We start from the raw sequence: 9,763 nt of genomic DNA on the forward strand, positions 1-9,763 counted from the left end.
AAACAAACTAAGGGTTGCTAGAGGGGAGTGGGGTGGGGGGTAGGATAACTGGGTGATGGACATTAAGGAGGGCACATGATGTAATGAGCACTGGGTGTTATATAAGACTGATGAATCACTGACCTCTACCTCTGAAACTGATAATACATTATATGTTAATTAATTGAATTTAAATAAGTATTTTAAAATAAAAAGTACTTTGTAGGCTCTTAGTCTAACTGTAATTCCATCTCCCATCAATATACATTATTTTAATCTTACTAATAAAAGTAAATATATTTTATATAGTTTGAACTTTTTTGTGTTTTTAAATATTCCACAAAAATTCTACCAATATACTGTTGATAAAATCACCATAATTTTTCACAAAACAAAGCCATAACTAAAAAATCTACTACTGCTTCCTTAAAAATATACTTTTGAAATAAGAAAAAAAAATTGGTTTTAGTCAAAATTTGTAGGTGACTGGCCCCTAAATTGAAATAAACATGAGTTTCTGCCCTCAAAAAAAAAAAAGAACATTAATCAATCAATCAATCACCATCAAGAAAGTCACCTGTGGAGAAGACCTGTCTAGGTAGGCAGCCTCTTGATACTTTTTTTTAGCGGGTGGGGGATGATAGGTAGGGACTTGTGGTTGTTTTAACTTTCTTTTTTAGAGGGAGAAAGAAAAAAATTGCACTGGGTAGTTCTAATTTCAACTGGGACTAAAACTAAGTAAATTTTCACCTTCAGCTCTCAGATTCTCTAGCTCTAGCTATGCATCAGAGCAGGGTGGGGGAAGGAAGGGAGGGGAGACTTCAGAAGATGATTTAGAAATACAATGAAAGAGCCAGAAAGATCCCTCTGGTGCATCCATCAATAGAAGCTAGGTGTGGTACACTAACCACCAATTCCCAAATCTCAAAACCTTGAAATAAGACAAAGATTCTTTCTTTTTCGTGTTATGTATCCACTCTGCTCATCACAGTCACTCAGGCATCCAGGCTAATGGAACAGCCCTGCTGAAAGTAGCTGTTGACACACTGAAGACAAATAAAATGCTCTAAGGTCTCATACTGGCAATTAACTGCTCTGAGCCCAGAAAGGACATATATTACCTTCGCTCACAGTTCACTGGCCAGAGCTAGTCCCATGTTCCCAGCCAAACACTAGTCTCATGTTCCCAGCCAAACACTGACAGACAAGAAGTTCAATCCTACCATGCACCAGGAAGGCAAAAAGTCCAAAATATTTTCTAAAGAGCATTATTGTCTACCAATCTGGCTTCTGAGGGTATAGGTCCACTTCAAAAAGGGGCCTGGATAGCTTTCCCCATCCCATGGCCTCAAGGACAGCTGATTTACAATAAGCGCTAAAAATGGCAGAAAGAGGTGCCACTGAAAGCCAGTCTTCCAGTTTATAATTACAAGTCTCTTGCTAATTACGGAAAACAAGATGATCTGATAAATGATCATGTTTGTGCTCAACCAGCATTTTAAGTTCTTTGTTTCTACTGATATGAGCAACATGCCTGGTGACCTACTAGGTGTGTACCAAAGATGCATGTGCATATCAACGTAAGTGCCTGAGTACTGGGGTTCCAGACACTAATTGTGGCCCCAGCTCTCAATGTGTCCCTGACTCGATGTCAAAGATATTTTGGTTTTTAGAAACATGCTTGAACTATAATAGTTTTGAAGGTTTTCTTTCTGGGTGAAAACTAAGCTTTGAAATCATCCAAATATTATCATCTTCGCACCTGCAGGAAGGCAGCTGAACTCAACGCAGTGAACAATGCTGTCTCCATGCCAAGTCTTTAATTAGCCAGAAATAAGGTAAAGGGTACGCCTAATGAGCAAGCAACAGACTCATGATACACAAGTCCCTCTGGATACGGAGCTTAAGGGTTATACTATAATGAAATCAGGAAAAAGAGATTTATTCTTCCAGAACCTTCCCCCTGCTTCAGTCTGACCAATCTAGCCTGGAGTTTACTCTCTGTGCCTGTGGAAGTCATTTCAATATTATGATTCAATAATCAAGACACCTTATCTGGCCTGGCAATGATGTCATCATCATCATCCTCACAGACAATCACGGTGTTTACTACGTACAAGACTCTGCATGGCTTCTCCCGTTTAATCCCCACCACAACTTCTGAGTTGGGTATTATCATAGTTATTTTAATTGAGGAAACTGAAACTTCAAAAAGTTATATAATTTTCCCAAGATTACTCTGATAACAACTGGTAAAGACAATACTCGAACACAGGACTTGTGACTCCAAAGGTCATGATCTGCCCATGTATTTGTTACATTTCCCAAATGTCTGGGCAATCATCTGCACTTAAAAAAAAAAATGCTTTTAAAGATTAATTTGACAATGTGGTTTAAAAATAACGATTCTCTCTAAATGTGAAATGGACCAAAACCTTAAAGGTGAAGCTTTGGTGTAGCAGCTGCTGACATGATTGTCTTATTTTATTTGCTCCCTTCGAAGAGTGAAATTGATGAACAATGAAGATGCTGCTGTGACTCCTTAAGTTAATTTCTATTTTTCAGGGAGAAGTATGTGTCTAAAGAGTATATCACCCAATGTGAAATGTTGGCGTCTGGGAGTGAACAGTCAAGAAAGAATTCTTGAGACATCTTCAGTGCAAAAAAAGGTGGTTTTATTAAAGCATAGGGACAGGACCCGTGGGCAGAGGGAGGATGATTGCTAACATATATCTTGGGGGGCAGAGATAAAGGAAGTTTCCAAAGGGATTTTTTTAAGTAGGCTTCACACCCAATGCAGAGTCCAACGTGGGGCTTGAACTCATGACCTAAACTGAGATCAACAGCTGGGACACTTAACAGACTGAGCCACCCAGGTGCCCCAAAGGGATTTTTTTATACATTAAAGAAGACTTACAGGATCCTGGAGATGAGTCTAATGTCAAGCTGAGATGCCTTTTGCCTCTAGCAAATACTAAGATAAGGCAGTTGAGTTCCTGGAGGAAGGTCACTCTGCCTGTCTCTAGCACTTGTCAATGGGCTGTAAATTGTAAGGAAATTTAATTTTCCTACCTTTCTTTTACCTTTGTTCTCCACATCATCACCCACCACGCAATATTTCTCTTAGCATTTCACGATTACCGTTAGTCAAATTAAAATGTAAACAATGACTAACCTTAGGTCCCAAATTCCACATGACATTCTTTATCCCTTAGACCCAGCTGTCCTGTGTGCTGGGGACTCCCAGGCCAACACTGGCTCCCCCCTCATCCATTTGAATTTCTACTAGCTCCAGAGTCCAAATTGTGTTGGGGGCTGTCAGAATTCCAAGTACATAAAGTAAGTAGATAATATATGTGACCAGATACAATCTCTGGTTTCTTTGAGTCAGGGAGGTGGGGCGCAGACTCTTCCTGTTTTGTTATTGTGCTTCAGGAAGGAATCACCTCGGCAGAATATCTCCCCCTCACGTCCCCACCTCAGAGACTGTTAAAAGCTTGAGTATTTGCAAAGGGACCATAAAGTCAGATATTAAGTCTTCTGCATACACTGGTAAGTACGCTGCTGGTAGATTATTAGGCAGTGAATCAAAAGGGAAAACTTGGATTCCTAATGCAAAGAGAAATCAGTAATTTTTCATAAGTGCTTCCATTAATATAATATCTTCTAACATGGTGTCAGACATGGTTTGGGGGTTTGTCTTTGGTAAAGTTGGGAGAGAGAGGTAATCCCCCTTTAGAATCTAATTTATGTTGGTGTGCTGTCCTTCTTCCTGTGGTTAAAAGTGCTCCACTCTGTGCACTATGACAAAGTTTCTTGAGTTTCTATTATCAGATCTCTTTTGTTAACCCCACTCCCAGCTGAATTCACTATACGTTTCAAAGGTTTTGGAAATCTTTTGTAGATAACTAGTTTAATGTTGTCTGATTTACAGATGGAGAAACTAAGTCTCAGTCCTGTATTATTTCTTAGTTTCTCCTCAGCTTAGGGAACATCTGTGGCCTTGTTACTGGCAAGATAAATGTAAATCCTAGCAGAATTTTTCTTATGTGGTTAGGAACGGGCTTGAGGAGGCAGGGAACTTTGGCTGCTGGGACATAGGAATCACAGAGCATGGCCCTGCTCTGACCTGGGTTTCTTACCAGTTTATGCTCATTTGTTCCCAGGGGCTAAGTAGGCACCCTCATGCACTTCCCATTGTCATCCATCCAGCTAAATGTACTTATCTCTGATTACTCCTGAAATGCACAGCCCTTAAAGATATTGTATCATTGTGCGGTCAGTGCCAGTACCCATGGGCCAAGATGGGGGGTGTGTGTGTGAGAGAGAGAGAGAGACACAGACAGAGAGGAAAGGGAAGAAGGAGAGAGGGATGGGGAATGTATAAGTAAAGGTCTGGATGCAAGTCTGACAGCACCAGTAGAGACGGCATGCTAGGAAACATAGGTAAGTTATGGAGATAGTTAAAAAACACTACTTAATGGATATAGTGCTGGACTCAGATATGGGATCACCTGCATTTTCCTGATACCAATAGAGAAGGTCCCCAGGTCAATAAAAAAAAGATATCCAGCATGCCTGGCTGGCTCGGTCAATAGGGCATGTGACTCTTGGTCCCGGGGTCATGAGTTCGAGCCCCAAGTTGGGCATGGAGCCTACTTAAAAAATAAATAAAATAAAATATAGCTGGAAGGTAAGACTCTAACCCAGAGGTTCCCAAACTTTCTAGATTCAAGAGGCCCTATAGTGTGTGAGTAGTCAGGTCCAAACAAATTATTTCTGTTCTTATGTCTTTGTAGTTTTTGAAAAATAATACACAAACTGAAAGACAAATAATCATTTTATTTCCTTCTTGAATAACCACAATTACTTAATAATGATGTGTATGTGCCTGCTAGGCACAGTACAGTTTCTCAATCCTTAGAATCAGATGGGACATCGTCACTTCCTTTCCCGTTCTACCTCAACCAATGTTCATGCGGTACTTGCTTCTTACCCTTGCAACTGCCAACAACCCAGCGTTGCAAAGATATGCCTCCATCTGATGGAATACAGCCCTAACTGATATTCAAACTATCAACTACCTCTGCTTTTGCTCCTCACTCAATAAACATGTGCTTTCCTTGCTATTTTAAAATAACTCAGAGAGGGGTGCCTGGGTGGCTTAGTCGTTGGGCATCTGCCTTCAGCTCGGGTCATGATCCCAGGGTCCTGGGATCGAGCCCCCCATCAGGCTCCCTGCTCAGCAGGAGGCCTGCTTCTCCCTCTCCTTCTCCCTCTCCCACTCCCCCTGCTATGTTCCCTCTCTCGTTTGTGTCTCTCTGTCTGCCAAATAAGTACATAAAAAAAATCTTTTAAAAAAAATAATAAAATAACTCAGAGAGCCTCTGCATACCATTTTGGGACTGGCAGGCCTAGCCTCATCTGCTGACCCCCTACATTATCCTAGGAAACCTAACTGGACACTCCATCTGACTTCAGTACATTACATATTTGCCTTTTACTTCTTTGAAGTAGAGGAAGCAGTATAGAATGCCCAGGGGGAAAAGAAAACAACAGTTTCTAAGTCCCTGCTTAAAAATTGGGAACTTTGATGCAACTAACAGGGATTCCCAACTCACTTAGGAATTTCATGTTGCTTAGGTTATTTCACTTGTTATTTTTTATAAACCCACTTCATAAAAAATAAATTCACTTTCCACCAGTGACTAGACCTACCTTGCCAGGTCAGTTATATTTTCTTAATTTTGATTGCTTATTTCTTTTGGATTGTCAGCTTTGAGGTGGCTTTCTTCCTAAAAATAATTTAGAAACTGCCAGCAAAGGAATGGCCCAGTTTTTACTGAATATTCACATAAGGAGCAACAACATTTTAAATGTCATCTTTTTGCATTAGCATGTGAAATAGCTCCCCAATAATCAGTGGCTTTAGGGTCCTTTCCACCCTAGTGAAATTGCCTACTCTGTCATTGATCACTCTGTCTGAAATAAAAGAGGGCAAATTTTTTTATTTTTTTATTTATTTTAAGATTTTATTTATTTATTTGACAGAGAGGCACAGCGAGAGAGGGAACACAAGCAGGGGGAGTAGGAGAGGGAGAAGCAGGCTCCCCGCTGAGCAGGGAGCCCGATGCGGGGCTCAATCGCAGGACCCTGAGATCATGACCTGAGCCAAAGGCAGACACTTAACCGACTGAGCCACCCAGGCGTTCCTACTTAAATTTTTTTGATCACACTTTGGTTTCATGTATTCACTCATACTTGACCAAGAGGTGGGAAGCCCTCCTTGTTCCTGGCACGGGAAGGCAGCACCTAACTACCTCGCGCACTGATGTGTTCATGTGGTCTTACAAGTTTGCCTTTGCAAACATGGGAACAACCCTACTGACACCCTGGGGAGATAGCAAGCAGATGTGAATCAAACAAACACCACAGGAAAGGAGAAGGTGACCTTGAAGCCTATTTTGTGCTCTTCATTTTCTTTTTCTCTTCTCTATTTCCCTACTCATTTCCTTCTCTTGCTGGAAGACAACCTTCAGATACACATTTCTAGTTTACCCTCACGGCTCTGATTCCAAATATGCTGTAACTTTGTCTCTGTAAATAAACCCTAAATTGCCAGGGTAAATATCTACAAAAATGTCAGATAAAGGAAAAATCTCCTGAAGCTGTAAAAATAACATAGTAATATCTATGTCCCACATGCTGGGCTAAATGCTGTTTATACATTAGTTAATTCATTTTTAGAACAGGTTCTACTTCTAGCTTCACTTTAGAGAAAGGGAAACGGAGACACTGAAACAGATTAGTGGCCTAAACTCATACGCTGGTAATTGGCCAGCACTGAACTTCACACCCAGGTCTGACTTCCCGCTTCCCGACTGTGCCATGAGGAGATACACCGCTCGGAGGAGGCTGATGGGATCTGGTCCACGCTGAGTTACCATGACGGCTAGGGAGAGGATTTCTGTTTATTGTGCATTTGATAGAAGGTCCTTTTGAGGAAGGGAACTCTGACCCAGGATATTAGTTCCCAGTAAATATCTGCTCAATTAGTTTTTTTTTCATTGCAGAGGGTATATGGTGATGAATTCATTCATTTACCCACCAGGAAATCAACGCATTGCCTAGTATTTATGCAACTACGAGCACAGTCCAAGGGTGCCACTCTAGAAAATAAGAAAAAGGGAAAATAAGAGATGACTCAAAGAAAATGTCCTATTTGGGGGAAACATATACCCTTAAGCAGAGAGATTAACAGACGTGTTCCAATGAATCAACACCGTGGTAGTCTCCTCTTGTGGGGAATATACTACTTCCTGTAGGTATCAAGAGGATGACAAGCTCGTTACGGAGCTGAGCAGTGGTAGATGATGTTATGGACCATCTGTAGCCCCTACTCTTGCTGCTGTCTCTGGAGCTCATTTCTTCCCGTCTTCTGCCCACTGGTGTTTTATTCACTAGGGTTCTTTAAACCCTAAAGCAACTATTATTCTTCAGTATTGCTTTCCCATCAGCCCAAAGTCACAATATGAGCCTCGTCCTTCATGCTTTTATTGCAATATGTACAGAATACACATCTCTGTCTTACCACAAGACACAGAGTGTTGTAATGATTTATTTATCAGTCTGACTTCTCCATCTGAGTGATAGTGACTCTAAAGAAAGCATCACACCTTATTCATCTTTTGCACCTCCAATACCTTGCCTAGGACTTAGGATCATAGAAGCCCCTCATTGAGTGTTTGATGGCTGAACTAATCTGAGAATGAATCACGGAATCTGAGTTGACAGAACCCTATAGGGCATTTGATTCCACCCTCTACCTAATCTCCTACTTACAATATTCCCCCCCCCAAAAAAATCATCATACGGACTCTGTCTGAACAAATATCAGAGCCTGAAATACTAGGAAGTGCTTATATTGAGCTAAAATTTACCTTCATCTAACGTCTTCAGTTCCACCACTGGCCTTAAATCTAATCCTTCTGTTTGCATGATCCCTTAAATGTTTATAGGCAAATGTTTACAGAACTGAGTCAGGCCCTTGGAGTAAGAATTAGCACATTAGCTTCTTTTGCAAAGTGGGCCCAATACAGCTGATTTTCTTGCCCAAGGCCTCCACAGTTAGTTCACAGGGAGCCAGGTCTCTGGCTGGTCCTCCCTCTGACCAAGCTAACTGTTGGAATGGATGCATTTCTCCTTCTCCTTCTTCTCCTTCTTTTTAAATTTATTACTGAAGTGTCATTGGCATACAATGTTATGGGTGCCTTTCTTCTTATAGAATCAGCTTGGTACTTTCATTCAGCAGTATGTTCCTGAACTACAACATCCTAGTCAACGAAACATACACACTGGTTTTTGCTCTACCAAGAGCCCATTCTTCCTGCCTGGGACCTGCCCTGGACACTTTATACAAGATAGACACCAAGGAAGTTAGATCTCCCCCTGCTGACCTCTAGTTTCAGTGGAGCCAAGCTCAGGAAATTGCTCCAGCCTCTTTTTCAGTCCAGCTACTGCAAATGGCTCTACATGCTCCCCTTACACGGAAGGAAACTGCTTTGTTTCCTGGTCTCCTGCTGAGGGCACAAGCATCTTGCTATAATCAGACCTGCTATCTCTATAGGGCCAGCATGCTTCTGCACACAGCTGCAAGTATCATAGTGATCTGTGCAATTTCCCCCTTCATTCCTAGAGTCATTTTTCCCATGAAAGTGGATATTCTTCACTGAATGCCTACTATGTCCCACAAAAATGAATAGCATTATGTCCCATTTTACAAATGAGGACAGTGAAACCCAAAGGGGGTATTTTCCTATGCACCAAACTGATAAAGCAGGGATTTGAAACAGATATATCTGGTCCCAACACCCACATTTACTCCATTACATCAACTGTGTCTCTAAATGTGGGGTCACTTTACTTCTCTAGGACCCCGGGAGGGGAAAATTGTATAAGGTTGTGATTCTAGTGTGTCCATCAGGATCTAGAGCATGACTTCCCGTAAAGGGAATCTACCAGCTCTTCCCCAGTCAGAGCCGATTGCTACAGGGAAGCAACCAGCCCTGCAACACTTTTATATAACACCTGAAAAAAATGGGCCTTACCGTTTCGTTCAAGAGCTATTTATTGCTTAGTATAATATCCTCTAGTTCCATCCACATCATTGCAAATGGCAAGATTTCAATTTTTAGATGACTGCATAATATTCCATTGTATATATATTATGCTAAGCAAAATAAGTCAATCAGAGAAAGACAATTATCATATGATCTCACTGATATGAGGAATTTGTGAAACAAGACAGAGGATCATAGGGGAAGGGAGGGAAAAATGAAACAAGATGAAACCAGAGAGGGAGACTAACCATAAGAGATTCTTAATCTCAGGAAAAAAACAGGGTTGCTGGGTTGCTGGAGTGGTGGGGGGTGGGAGGGATGGGGGGGCTGGGTGATAGACACTGGGGAGGGTATGTGCTATGCTGAGCACTGTGAATTATGTAAGACTGATAAATCACAGACCTGTACCCCTGAAACAAATAATACATTACATGTTAATTTTTAAAAAGAGCTATTTATTGAGCACCTGTTGTATTATGTTCCCAGGGCTTCCCTGGCCACAGGGGCCATAGCAGAGAGCAAGCAGGTGACATCCCTAGAGTTGAGCTCACTCAGATTCCCAATCCTAAAAAGCAAAAGATGTACATCCAGTTTTGTGGCAAGAGCTCATCTGCGAAACAAGAAAGTAGCATCTACTATGTGACTCGTGTACTTTCAAAACTCAC

Source organism: Callorhinus ursinus, unplaced genomic scaffold (assembly GCF_003265705.2).
Source record: "Callorhinus ursinus isolate GAN/ISIS: 27379988/994484 unplaced genomic scaffold, GSC_fseal_2.0 scaffold13, whole genome shotgun sequence".
In the NCBI taxonomy this organism is placed as follows: Eukaryota; Metazoa; Chordata; class Mammalia; order Carnivora; family Otariidae; genus Callorhinus; species Callorhinus ursinus.